The 13,257-nt window shown below is 36.4% G+C and overlaps 1 pseudogene; it reads right to left on the bottom strand.

The window, feature by feature from the left end:
- Positions 1–572: 572 nt before the first annotated feature.
- LOC122133865 lies at positions 573–12,606 on the bottom strand (annotated as a pseudogene).
- Positions 12,607–13,257: the final 651 nt, after the last annotated feature.

Here is a 13,257-nt window from a genome sequence, read left to right as displayed (position 1 = left end):
CCGTCCCCATAAAGTGACCAGGTAATTCTGCTCTGGTCCTTCAAGGAGAGACGCATCTGACGTAGGATCAACTTTTCCTTACAATGCTGTTTTTTTCAGTTCTTGCTCGCTGGTGTCAGCCTTAAGTTTGGTCAGGGCTGCGCTCTTCCCAGGACCCTAAACTGTGTACGAGACTCCATTGAGTACTCCTTGTAGTTATTTCTGACCGGAGAGATAAGGAGAAACATTTCAAAAAGACAATGCAGTGACACAGACTAAAGCCAAGAAATACTTACAACAGCAAACAAGGATTTTGTCCTGGGCTGAACTCACTTGGCTTTCTGCAGTAGATGGATAGCTTGCTCTTTCCTCCCCGTGTCGATGTACAGGAGACCATCTCCAGCAGAGCGTTAGGAACCAGGTAATGATCAAACTTCAGTTTTCTTTTCACTGTGAAAGACACAAAAACATCTCAAACGCCATCCTGAGAAAGTACAAGCATTTCTTAGGTAAATCCATAAACGCAGAAGCAATGGCCTGCTGTAAATCTGTCTGAAGTCAGTCCTCTGCCGCCTGCATCTGGCCTTGGTTCTTCAGAACACAAGCCTTTCAGAAAGCAGGATTACACACGTATCGTCCACGGAGTACTCATTCTCTACACATACAGAAAGAGTAAATGTAAAACACTATACTATACACCATACTACTGTATAGGAAGGTCACATAAACAATATAAACCGAAGAGCAGGCAAATTTTCTGTAAGGTCTGCTATTGTCAAAAAACAATATTCAAAGAATAAGATATTCCTCTGGTACTTCTGCAGTAAAGATGACTTCAAAAAGCTCAGGCAGATTTTAATAATTAAGTGTAATTAATTATGTGATATCAACGCGGCAAAATAAGTTTGAAAAGAACTCACTTTTCAATAAAAACAAGTCATAGAAGGTAGCAGTTAAAATCTGTCAGTTAACGTCTTGCAATATATTTTTATTTCAGTTCAAAATTACTTTATTTCAATTAACAAAAATTATAATTATTACAATAATTCTTTTTGAGAAAATTGAGGTCCTCTCCTCAAAAAGCCACCCCATATTTCAACTTGGCTCGCCTCCAAAAACGAATCTATATTAAAGATCTAAACATGAGGATAGATACGTAAAAAAATCATTAAAATATCTAAACATGATTACCGTAAAAAAACAACAAAAATACTGACCATGCCAATATTTAGCAATTGATTCATATAAAAATAATGATCTAAATGTTGTAAAAATATTATTGAGCAACGGATAATTTAAAAATTTAATTAAAAATATACATTTGGTTTTTGCAATAATCGTTCACTGCATTATTCACAGATAACAATGAATTTGTGGTTAACACCTATTTTAAAAAAAAAAAATTCATTTATTTCTAGACAATATTCTCTGTATACAGTAGAGAGTGCTACTGCTACTGGGCATAACAGATTTCACTAGAATTGCAATTGATGAAGTTGCAGCTTCTCATTTAAAGGGGACATCGGATGCCGAAAATTCACTTTTTTTACATGGAGTTTTGCATATAAACAGTGTGTGGGACACAACCACCCAACAATGATAAAAATTCATTCACTCCTTTTTTTTAATCCCCAAAAATCATATTACAGTCTCAATTATCAAGCCGTTTTGATTTTCTGAGCAATATGATTTCATACTGCTTAAGCCCTGCCCATGACCGCTGACAGACTGTCCCTGTATTAGCAAATATATATAGTATCTGATACTAACTTGTGGGGAAATGGGCATCAGATGTTCCCTTTAATGCACAGAGGACTTTTGTGGAGCATTACCTGGAGCGGACTGTAGAGTGCGCTCTGCCTCTAACAGCGTCTCCATCATGCCTCTGTCAGCTCAGGCTGTTTGCTGATTATGGAGAAACCATTCCCACATGTACATAATCTCCTGAAATATGAGTAGTACACTCTGAATATAAAATGTCGTGCCTCTGTTTTTAAAGTATATATATATATATTGCCTTATTACAGAAAACTATAAAGCATTTACAAAAGAAGTGTATTGAATGCAATGCATTATTCTTACAAGCACAGGAACAGGAAGTCTAATTGGATTGCTGGCTCTGTACCGTCTTGCTTTCCGAATGGCAAACTTCTCTGTGGGTGGAGATTTGCCCGCTATCTTCTGCTTGTACGTCCGTACCTGTCTGATAGACCGAAAAAGAGAGATAGGAAGTGAACGGGAATAAAAAAAAAACCTCTTTATTTCCATGCATCAATCAGCTAATGTCTCAGTTTTGAAACCATGTTAACACACATCCAGTTAACCCACCGAAAGCGAGATGTAGACAATGAAAGAGTTATTTTCTGCTCCTCTGTTGGCAGTGCAATTACTTATGAGTGTATTTACCTAAAGAGATCCACCTCATTATCCCCGAATGGCCGGGATTCTGTCTCTGAAAGCATGCTGAGATAAGCCGCCTTCATGTACACGTACATGGCCTGAGATAGAGCAAGAAAATCATCATAATCCTTCTGCACACTGGAAACACACTGTACGTAATCACAACCAGCAACAGAACCAACCAGTTCAAACAAAAACCTGGCAAAGACCCACAAAGCCAAATTTACACAGCTTACACACGGCAGTCATTGTTTAAATCGCATGTGCATAACTTAATTTTTTTTTTAATACAGCTTAATACAGCTCAATCCCAGGTTTTGCACCTGTATGGTTTACTTGATGTTTCCGAGGAGGAAGTCTGTCTGCAATTAGACAAGAAATATTGACTAATGTTACTGTTGACTAACCAACTGCTGAGAACATTTCGTCACTTGTGAAGAAATATGTCATTTTGTCCTTAGCTTTTAGTGGCGCAGATGGTAAAACGTGTGTGTTGTGCTCTTTTTCACAAGATCGAAAAAATTCATTGTCATTGGGCCTTTATCATGAAACACAACAAGAACAAATTTCTGTATAAACTGTTCTTTTGGAGCAGTCGGCTCACCTTAGACCAGCGGCTCTCCTGGCTGAGCAGGTCTGCGTAGAAGTACGGCCATCTTCCAGTGCCTCTTAAAGGTGAAGCACCACATCAGCTCCCAGTAGCACATGTTGATGAAAACTGTTTCCAGGCCTGCTGGGCCTTACAGCCGTCCTCAAACAGCGCCACTGCCTGGACACGCAGAGATACAATAATGGCAAAATATTAGTGAAGTCCATTTATAACGTTAGCCTCAATTTCTAACAAACCATTGTAATTTAGTTTTTCTCAACCATGTTCCACCCCTCTCTGACCCTTGTGTTTTAAGCCATAGCATTCTAACCAGTCTGAAGTCTTTAAAACCCATTGAAAATGCTATGTGGTCAGATTCCAAATGACTAATATTTCAGTACTCAGCATTTATGAATGATTAGTTCTGGTAAATGTTCTCCTCCCTGTTTTCTCACCTCGTCAAATGTTGCCCTTTATTTCTTCGGCTCGACCTGCAAAGAAAGAGGAAAATCGCTCCCTGGAGAGATAATCAGAACATGAGCTCCAAAAACACCCAATGAAGACCCCATGTTACGGCTGGACCAGCACAGTTTCCCTTTCAAGCGTTCACATTACCAAGGACTCACAGTGGGAACTCCTCCCCTTCTCCAAAAATCCTGACCTTCTACGTCTGTACGCTCTTAAAAGGGGAGTGTTTGTGAAATGGTGCTGTGATAGAGACATCGACCCAGGGAGCTGTCCTGTGTCAGATTTCGACTTTGTTTTTTTTTCTTCTTTTTTTCTTCTTCTAGATAACAGGAGTTTATGTGGCCGCTATTGCTTTGTTTCCTTAGTTGATGGGCAATCGATCGGGAGGCACGCTCTGGTGGTCAGATTTCTCAAGGGAGTGAGGAGATTACATCCCACATGCCCACCATCGGTGCCACCATTGGACCTAGCACTGGTTCTGAAAGCTCTCTCTCTACCCTCATTCGAGCCCTGATGAGGGCTATTGCCTCTTCATGGGCCTGGTCTAAAGGCACATCTATTCGGGATATATGCTTCGCAGCCAGCTGGTCCTCACAGAATACTTTCGGCAGGTTTTACAAGTTGGGTGTGCTGTCCTTGGCAATCTTAAGTGCTTTCGGGTGAGTGACTAAACTCACTTATTCTTCTAGTTTATTGCTATGCTGCTGTTCGGGGCACAATCTGTTTCCACTTACAGCTGTTGACACTGTGCAGGCCTACTGTATGTGCTTTTGTCATGTTGTACGGTCCTACCTTACTTACTGTTGTTGTGTCTGCCCTGTATTCAGTGCAGCTGCTTGTTTATTCTGGCCAGATATGTTAATTTGTGTCAATTTCATTGATCTATTTCCACCTATCAGCTGCAGGCTTTCCTAGTGACATTGCTATTGGTTGGGAATTGTGTGTTGTTCTATCACATGTTTGATGTGGTCGCAGCCCTTGGTTCAGGCTGATTATTGCCGCTCTTCCTGAGAGCAGGAACGAGACATTGCGAAGGTCGCCGTGAACGCTGCTCAATCAGTAGTGCAAGTGTTCAGTCTTAGATTCTGAGGCAATTGTCGCTCTCACCACATCATACTTGTCAGTATTTGCATGCGATTTGCATAATTAGCAACAATTGGCCAGTTTATTGTACTGGCATTATCCTACAAGGTTTCAGGATTTTCTGAGAAGGGGAGGAGTTCCCACTGCTAATGCTTCGCAATGCCTCGTTCCCGTTCTCAGGGAGCCGATAATACGTCAGTAACAGGAGACGTTTTCTTTCCTATTCAGATTCCAATAGCAAGTTTGTTGGAGGTGGTAATGGGGGAAGGATATTCTTATTCTACAATAGTTTATCAGACAAACATCTGTATTTGCCTGAATTAAAATGTTTTCTAAAAATGCAAACACTGCACATTTTCAAGCGCTTAAATCCGTCAAATGTGAATTTGTCAACAAGCACATGAGTCAGCTCAAAGAGTGCGGACAAGAACTAAACTCCACAAAACTCCAATTTAGATTGTATGGGGTCTTTAACGTACAAAGGAATAAAAAGTACTAGAATTTAAAATAAAATAGCCCTGAAATGTTAAATCAATGAATTTATAAATAAAGCAGAAAGTCAGAAGAAGAAACATACACGTGGGTATCGCAGTCGAAATGGCTTCAATAGTTGCTCTGCCTCCTCCACCTCCCCCTCTCCAGTACCTACACAAAACATCACTTTATTAATAACATAAAAATATCTGAGAATTCTTTCTTAAGAATTAAAAAAATACAGAAGTTTCTGAAGTTTCTTATGCTTACTGAGGCTGCATTTATTTGATCAAAAATACAGCAAAAAACAGCAATATTGTGAAATATTACTATAATCTAAATCTTGATATTTTCAAACGCAATGCAGAATTCAATTGTGATGCAATTTAAATGACGCAAAAGTGTCTTCAGTGTCACACACCGATCCTTCAGAAATCATTCTACTATGCAGATTTGCTGCTCAAGAAATATCTCTGTTTATTATCAATGTTGAAAACAATTGTGCTGCTTCATTTTTTTGTAAAAATCATGTCTGTCTAACCAACCAACTAAATATCAAACAAATTCAAACACATACTGAAACATTAAAATGACGGCAGAATTTTCATTTTTTGGGTGAACTTTCCCTTAAGTTTGCACAAATAACTAAAGAAACACATCTTGCATTAATGATGCTGCTTTATGTGGATACCAAATGCATAATGTATCACAAATACACTTTACCTAAAATAAAGGAGAGGAAGGTGTAGAAACAGAGTAGTAGGAGGGCGCACAGCATGGAGCGCAGGGTATGAGAGGTGGCACCCGTGAACAGCTGAGAGATGCCAAATTCCTACAAACACACACACCAAAGACTATTAACAAAAAATAAACACACGAATAAGCCCACTGGCATGTCTCTCCAAAAATAAGTACATGGAGTAATTTTTAAATTCAAGACATCTGAAGTAAAAAATAAAAAAAAACACCTTCACACTTGTCTCCAGAAAAGCCAGCAAACTCTAGCAACTTGAGAATCCGGGCAGGAAACAGTGAAAGAGTCTGTGTAATAACAGCAACACAGTTGACAATCTGGAGTTTTATTCATAAGGAATAGAGATGCAATATTCCAGAAGAACATACCAAATTGAAAGCCCCCAATCCCAAAAGAGACTCCGCCCTCTAAGTGCTTGTGATTTGGTCCTCTGAAAGTTGTATCTGATTGGACGAAGGCGTGCAGCTCCCTGCATGAGAATCATGATGTCATTCACAGCAGACAGATTCACCTGAACAGTTCAATTCAAGGGCATGATGTTGGCACACAAACCAGAATCATGTACGGACAGTAAAACCACAGAATTCCTTCACTTTCTTGCATCAGACTTACTTGTATATGAGGTAACTGTTCCGTACTTTGATTCCTCCTTTAATAAAAACGAACCATATTCTCATCCTGTCAACAAACAGAGAATGAGAAATCAGGTGCAGATTTGAGCTCTGGAGTGGAGCTAAAAGCGGCCTTAGGCTTTAGGAATAGTTCAAACCAAAATGAAAATTTGCTCGCCTTCAGGCCATCCAAAATGTATATGAGTTTGTTTCTTCATAGAAACAGATTTGGAGAAGTTTAGCATTACATCACTTGTCAGAATGAGAGTCCAAACAGATGATACAAACATCACAATTACTTGTGAATTACTGTGATGATTTTATCAGCTGTTTGAACTCTCATTCTGACGGCACCCATTCACTGCAGAGGATCCAATGCTGAGCAAGTGGTGTAATACTATATTTCTCCAAATCTGTTCTGATGAAGAAACAAAATAATCTACATTTTAGATGGCCTGAGGGAGAGTAAATTTTCAGCTAAATTTTCACCCAAAAAGGAAAATTTTTTATTTTTATTTTTTGGGTGAACAATTCCTTTAACCTGAGGTTAAAAAATATGTTGAGTTCTAGATGTTAAGGTTAAGACCTTTTTTTGTGAGTGAAATTTGTCTTGAAATGTGTCAAACCTGTAAGAATGTGAGAGCCGCTCTGTGTAGTAAACACTCGGCATAACACACTTCAGCATGGAGCTGCTCTGTAAAACATCAAATAAAATATTGTTTGTAAACCATTTGATCATAAAACAGTCATTAAATGAAGCATCTTAAAAAGTTAACTGATTTTGCCTAGATTTAGCCTAGAATTGACCAAATTCATCATTCTTCAAAATGAATACTGTGCTACATAATAGGTTGTTTGAGTTTTATTGCTCCTATAATAGCAATGTGAGATGGACATTTCTAGAATAACCGCACCTTCTGAAAGTTCATCATTTGCTCCTCGATTCCCAAGACCACCTGACTTCTTACGGAACCTGAAAGAGACAGCAAGAGATGAGTGAAAAAACACCCGAGAATGAGAATGTCTGACATATTTACCACACGTGATCAGACTACGATCAGGCAAAAGCCACAACGTTCTTATGGAAGATGGATGGGCTAAAAAAATATAAAATAAAAAATAAAAAATTAAAATAAATAGACTACCATACAAATAAAATAAAAAATAAATAAAAAAATTATACTTTTATCTAGAAAAGATGCATTAAATAGATCAAAAGTGACAGTAAAGACGTTGATAATGTTATAAAAGATTTCTAATCTATATAACTTCTATTCATCAAGACAAAATATATCATAGTTTTTACAAAATGATTATGCAGCAATTTCTTGAGCAACAAATCAGTATATTAGAATGATTTCTGAAGGATCATGTGACACTGAATAATAAATTACCAAACCATTGTCTAACCATCAAATCACATCCAAGATAAAAGTTTTTGTTTACATAATATATATGTGTGTACTGTGTATATTTATCATGTATATATAAATACACAAACATGCATGTATATATTTAAGAAAAATGGATTTCTTTATATATAAATTATTAATATTTATATTATATTTTATATATATATATATATATATATATATATATATATATATATATATATATATATATATATATATATATATATATACGCACACACACACATGTAAATAATTGTTTAAATATATACATGTATGTTTGTGTATTCATATATACATAATATATATATACACAATACACACAAATATATTATTTAAACAAAAACTTTTATTTTGACAGCATTAATATATATATAATGACTAACGTCACTCTCCCAAGAGGATGTTTGGAGGGGTTTAGGAAGAGATCACGAGAAGGATCTGCCTTGTGACTCACTGTTTCTTAAGCAAACTGAAAGTGAGCTGATGTGTGAATCCACCCACTTACAGTCATCTGGATTAGTGCTGCATTGTAACATGGGAAGCACATGCTATATGAAGGACATATATGCATCTCTTCCACTCCATGTAATCTATGTCATGTTAGGCCAGTAAAACTCCCCATTAGCCATGACCAGCTGCCTGTCTTTTAAAGCAACACAGCTCATCTCCATGCAAATTCAAGCAAATCTTCAAAGCAGCTGGATTGGGTCAGCTGACATGGAAATGACCCCATTTGCCTAAAAATGAAAGGTCACAGGAGAAGGCCTCTCCATGACTGAAACGAACGCAGTGTTTTGGGCTCTCTTTCTACCTTCTGGCACACCCCTCCTGGGGCGTTCTTCATCGTGTTCCCAGCATGCACTATGTCGTCTTTGTTGGAAGGTCATCATGGCCTGCATCTCTAATACTGTGGCATAGATCAGAGCGTGATACATGCTCTCCTTTGCCCTGGAACACAACACAACACATGCTTTTACACACACAACGTGAGATCACACTCCAACACAGCAGGCTACTAGTTCAGTATAGAGAAGGTTAATACCTTAAACCTTCTCTATGCAAAAATGTGAAGGCAATTATTAACACTATCAGTATTGAACACTTCCTGTCACATTCATGCAAGAACACACATTATTTTTTAACAACCAATCAGACTCGTGTAATTAGCAGTGAAATGACCTGATAATGTTTTTATTATTCATCACCTGTGGGGGGAAAAACTGCTCTGAAAGTGAATCCAGCAATTTAGAGTTTTTCCAGAAACATATTATACAAAACATAATAAAAATGTGTATATTATATATATATATATATATATATATATATACATAATTTTAAATGATTAATATTGATGCACTCTAAAATATTAAAAAATGTAAATAAGTGTTTAAATAAAATTATTAATTAATTAAAATAAATAAATAAAATAAATGTACATAATGTGTATACAATTTTATCCAAATGTACAGTGTTTTCATGTTACAATTATTAACTTTAAAGCCTTATCAATTAACAATAAACAAAATATATAAATATTACAATATTACATATAAAAATATTTTCAAATTAAAAATGTGTTTGGGGAAAATTATACTTTAAAGCATTAAAATAAATAATATTCTGTTCATTATGTGTGCTTCAGTTTTGTCGTCAGACGCTTTAAATTCTTGAGTTCTTTAAAGTCGGGTAGATTCTGATTGGTCGTAAATGTTTTTATCGTTCATCGGCTGGAAAAAAATCACTCTGAAAATGAATCTAATTATAGGTGTGTCTTAAATTGCGTTCTGTCTGAGTAGGTACTACATTTGAATTTGAACTTACTTCACGACCGTTAAAAAAGTATGTTTTCGCATACTATGTAGCAGGGAAGTATTCGATTTCGGTCCTTAAATCGAACATGCAGACAGTCCCGCCCCCTAACTCATGCCATTGGCTCAGTCGTTGTGATGCCAGGATTATCAAAACAAAAAGAGAAATGTTCTGATAGCTCTTCAGAGAAATTAACCCAAGAACCTAAGGCTTACTTTTAGTTGTTTTCTATACGTTAAAATGGGATTAGAGAAAATACTTTAACAATGAAAACCAAAACTACACCTTTAAAACATATACTACACAGAAATTGTTTTTTAAACTGATTCCCTCAGTAACTTCCCCAGTCTGTCATTGGTTGAAACACCAGACAGTCCTGCCCCCCAATGCAGGCATTGCAATACAAGGATTTCCAAACAAACAGAGCAATGTTTTGATAGTTCTTCATTGGAAATGCACCTATGATTGGCTTACTCATAGTTGTCTCTGTACATTAAAATTAAATTGAAGAAAACATTTTAACAATCAAAATAAATTGCACCTTTAAAACACAGACGAGCCAGAAACTGTCCTAGAATACTAATAAAATAAAGAATTACGTACTTCCAGGTGGGCCTGTATATAAAAATAAGGGGTTAGAGTCACTTCAGCATAAAGTCACTCGCTCTCCCAGCTGAAGATTAATGAAGTGGCTCTGTGTGCAGGACTATTGTCAGACACGAGGGTGTGATCTTTAGGTAAACACCTCACATCCTGGACAAGAAGCACACCTGATGCAACTCTCTCTATCACAACAGAAATAAAGCATGCTATCACGGGATGACATCTACAATTACTACAAGTGCTTCAGAGACCAGCACATTCACAGCAGCATCTGACTGAAAACAGAGCATTGTGGGGTTGGTATGTTACGTACCACAACCTTTAATAAACAGCTCGCCTGCTCTTAAGATCACTCACACAGATACTGGAGCTGGGGAAGAGAAAAAAAACTGAACAAAAGACAGAGACAGAAAACACCAAAAAGATTATAACAAGACTTCTCTCACCGTGGCCGTAGTTTGTCCAAACTCTCACTGAAGTGGTTGTTGAGAAACAGATCCAAGGCCTCCATGCATTCATCAAGACAGGCCTGTAGAGACATCTGTCTGGAGCTGATCACACACACACACACATTGAGCACATGCCAGAGACTTCAATCGCTTTATATAAAACTAATTCCTAAGACTACATTTGTTTTAATGGAAGCCAGTATCTAGAGTGCAAGCTTTCCAATGACCAATATACTGCAGATAAATATATTAATTTTATGATGTAACAAGGTTGAAATGATAGCAAAAGAGATATACACTCAGTATCCCATAATATATGAAAATAATTCAAAATGCAAACAAATACATATTCAAATAAAAACAGGGAAAATTATCAATTGACAAAGCTTTAGAACAAATAAACATTTTTTTAATTAAATTATTTAGCTAAAAATGTGTCAGTGTATGTACAAATATACAAACATACACATTACACACACACACACATATATATATATATATTATATATATATATATATATATTATATAATTAATTACATAAAAAATACAAAAAAAAAAGTATTTAGAAAAAAAAAAATAAAATCACTTCAAATAAAATAAAAAAAAAAAAAAAAAAAACCCTGTTAATTAAACATCATTTACAAAAAAAAAAAATATATATAATATACAAAACTTAAATTAAAATAAATTATTTATATAAAATTAAGTAATTATCTAATTATTTCATTTCACTAAAGCTGGGTTTGTCATCTTTGCTCCAAAGCTCCCGATGTTAAGTAAACCCACACAAACACAAGCAAAGTCACTTGGTGAAATGAATGACATTAACTACTAAATACCAAGACTCCATTCAGACCTGTCAGCAGCGCCCTTTATAAATTATGAATGCTTCCGATGCAGAGTTTTACAGCACATGACCACTGAAGATATATATAGCAGGACTAATTAATGTCAACTGGTTGATCCTGCTTTTAGAGCAGACAAACATTCATGGGCTCTCAAAGTGAGACATACGGCCCTCCGGCACCTGTTGCTTATGAAATTTATAAACTAACCAACATGCATTTGCTTAAATTCACATGCATCCTGTTTGAGATGAAAAACAACTTGTTTAAAGCAATTGCATGACTTTACAAGTCATTTAAAGGTATCTCTCAAGTCACAATGACTCATGTACAAACACAAATGCAATGCAGAATATGGCTCACACACTGTGTCACTAGTCAAGGTGTTTGATGTTTGCTTAGAGTACACAGACTGGCCATGGACAGCCAGCGCCTTTGAATAAGAATATGGTTTATTGTCACACTGCACTGCCAGTTATTTCACTTGAACAACATTAAGAGCACATCTGCAGCAGTGAAGCTTCTTAAGCATTATATTTAGGGATTCTGTTTCATTCTCTCACTGAGAACATGAGCTGAGCTCAAAACCAGACTCTTGCAAAACAAGGAAGGAAGAGAGATGTGAAAATTGACATCAAGAGAAAAAAAAACGGCCAAAACTAAACACAGACCCACTGAATCAGCAATTTAGAGACTTACAGAGCCACAAACCACGACAGTTTCAGTTTTGCTGAGTAGCTGATACTCAAATGCCCAGCAACACTCTCATTTCTTTTAAAATAAACATTAAACAAGTCATCAACAACTTACTTTTCTGTGCCAGGTGCATTTTTCCCAGTGGACATGGTGTATTTTGTTGTTTGTTGTCCTCTTCTGGCCCTTGTGGCCACACGAACACCTGCCTCAAGTGCTCAGGCTCCTGTGAAGAGCTTTCTCTCAGAGCTCCGGAGGAAAGTTTCTCACTGCGCCTGGAGATGCTGCATGGATGAGGAACGCTGGGAAACTCGAGCTGGCACGGAATACGGATCAGAGCTCGGCTCAATCTACAGCTCGATTGGCACAAGTGTCTGTGTGATGTGAGAACACGGAGTTCTTGACTCCTCCTCGGGCTCACAGTAGGTTCAATGGCAGGAGACGGGAGCCAAGGGACAGAAGTTAGTAGCGCCATCTAGCGGTGGGGTGAGAGGCCGTGTCTAGTGATAGTGTGACGCACGAATTATATGTTTGTATGTAAATATTTTATGGTAATTTATTTAGAAATCTTTGTTTAAATGGTAATTTTCCCCAAACCTTTTTATTTCTAAATATTTTAAATGCATACATTTAATTGTATCTGATACTTATTACTGTATTTATTTTATTATTTTATTCATGATTAGGCTAAATACTTTTGTGTGCATAAATTTAATTTTTTATTAAAATGATAAATTAAAAACATAAAAAAATATATAATAAAATATACAAAACGCTTTATAAAATGCAGCGTAATAATTATTTTTATATATTTTTATAATTTAATAATAATAATTTATATAATTTTAATTTATTTTTTATTTACTCTGCGTGTTGTGTGTGTGTGTGTGTGTGTGTGTGTTGTGTGTGTGTGTGTGTGTGTGTGTGTGTGTGTGTGTTTTCATGCGCAAAGGTACGCGAACTTCAAACGTTTTGAAAAAACATATAGATTTCGCTTTTCAAACTTGCAAGGTGAAGATAAAACAAACCAAACAAGCAAACAATTAATTAATAAGGGTCTTATGAAGACATAAAGGTATATGGCATTT

This window comes from Cyprinus carpio, chromosome A3 (genome assembly GCF_018340385.1).
Source record: "Cyprinus carpio isolate SPL01 chromosome A3, ASM1834038v1, whole genome shotgun sequence".
Classification (NCBI taxonomy): Eukaryota; Metazoa; Chordata; class Actinopteri; order Cypriniformes; family Cyprinidae; genus Cyprinus; species Cyprinus carpio.
The sequence above is the reverse complement of the archived record's forward strand: the minus strand, read 5'-3'. Positions and strand labels throughout refer to the sequence as shown.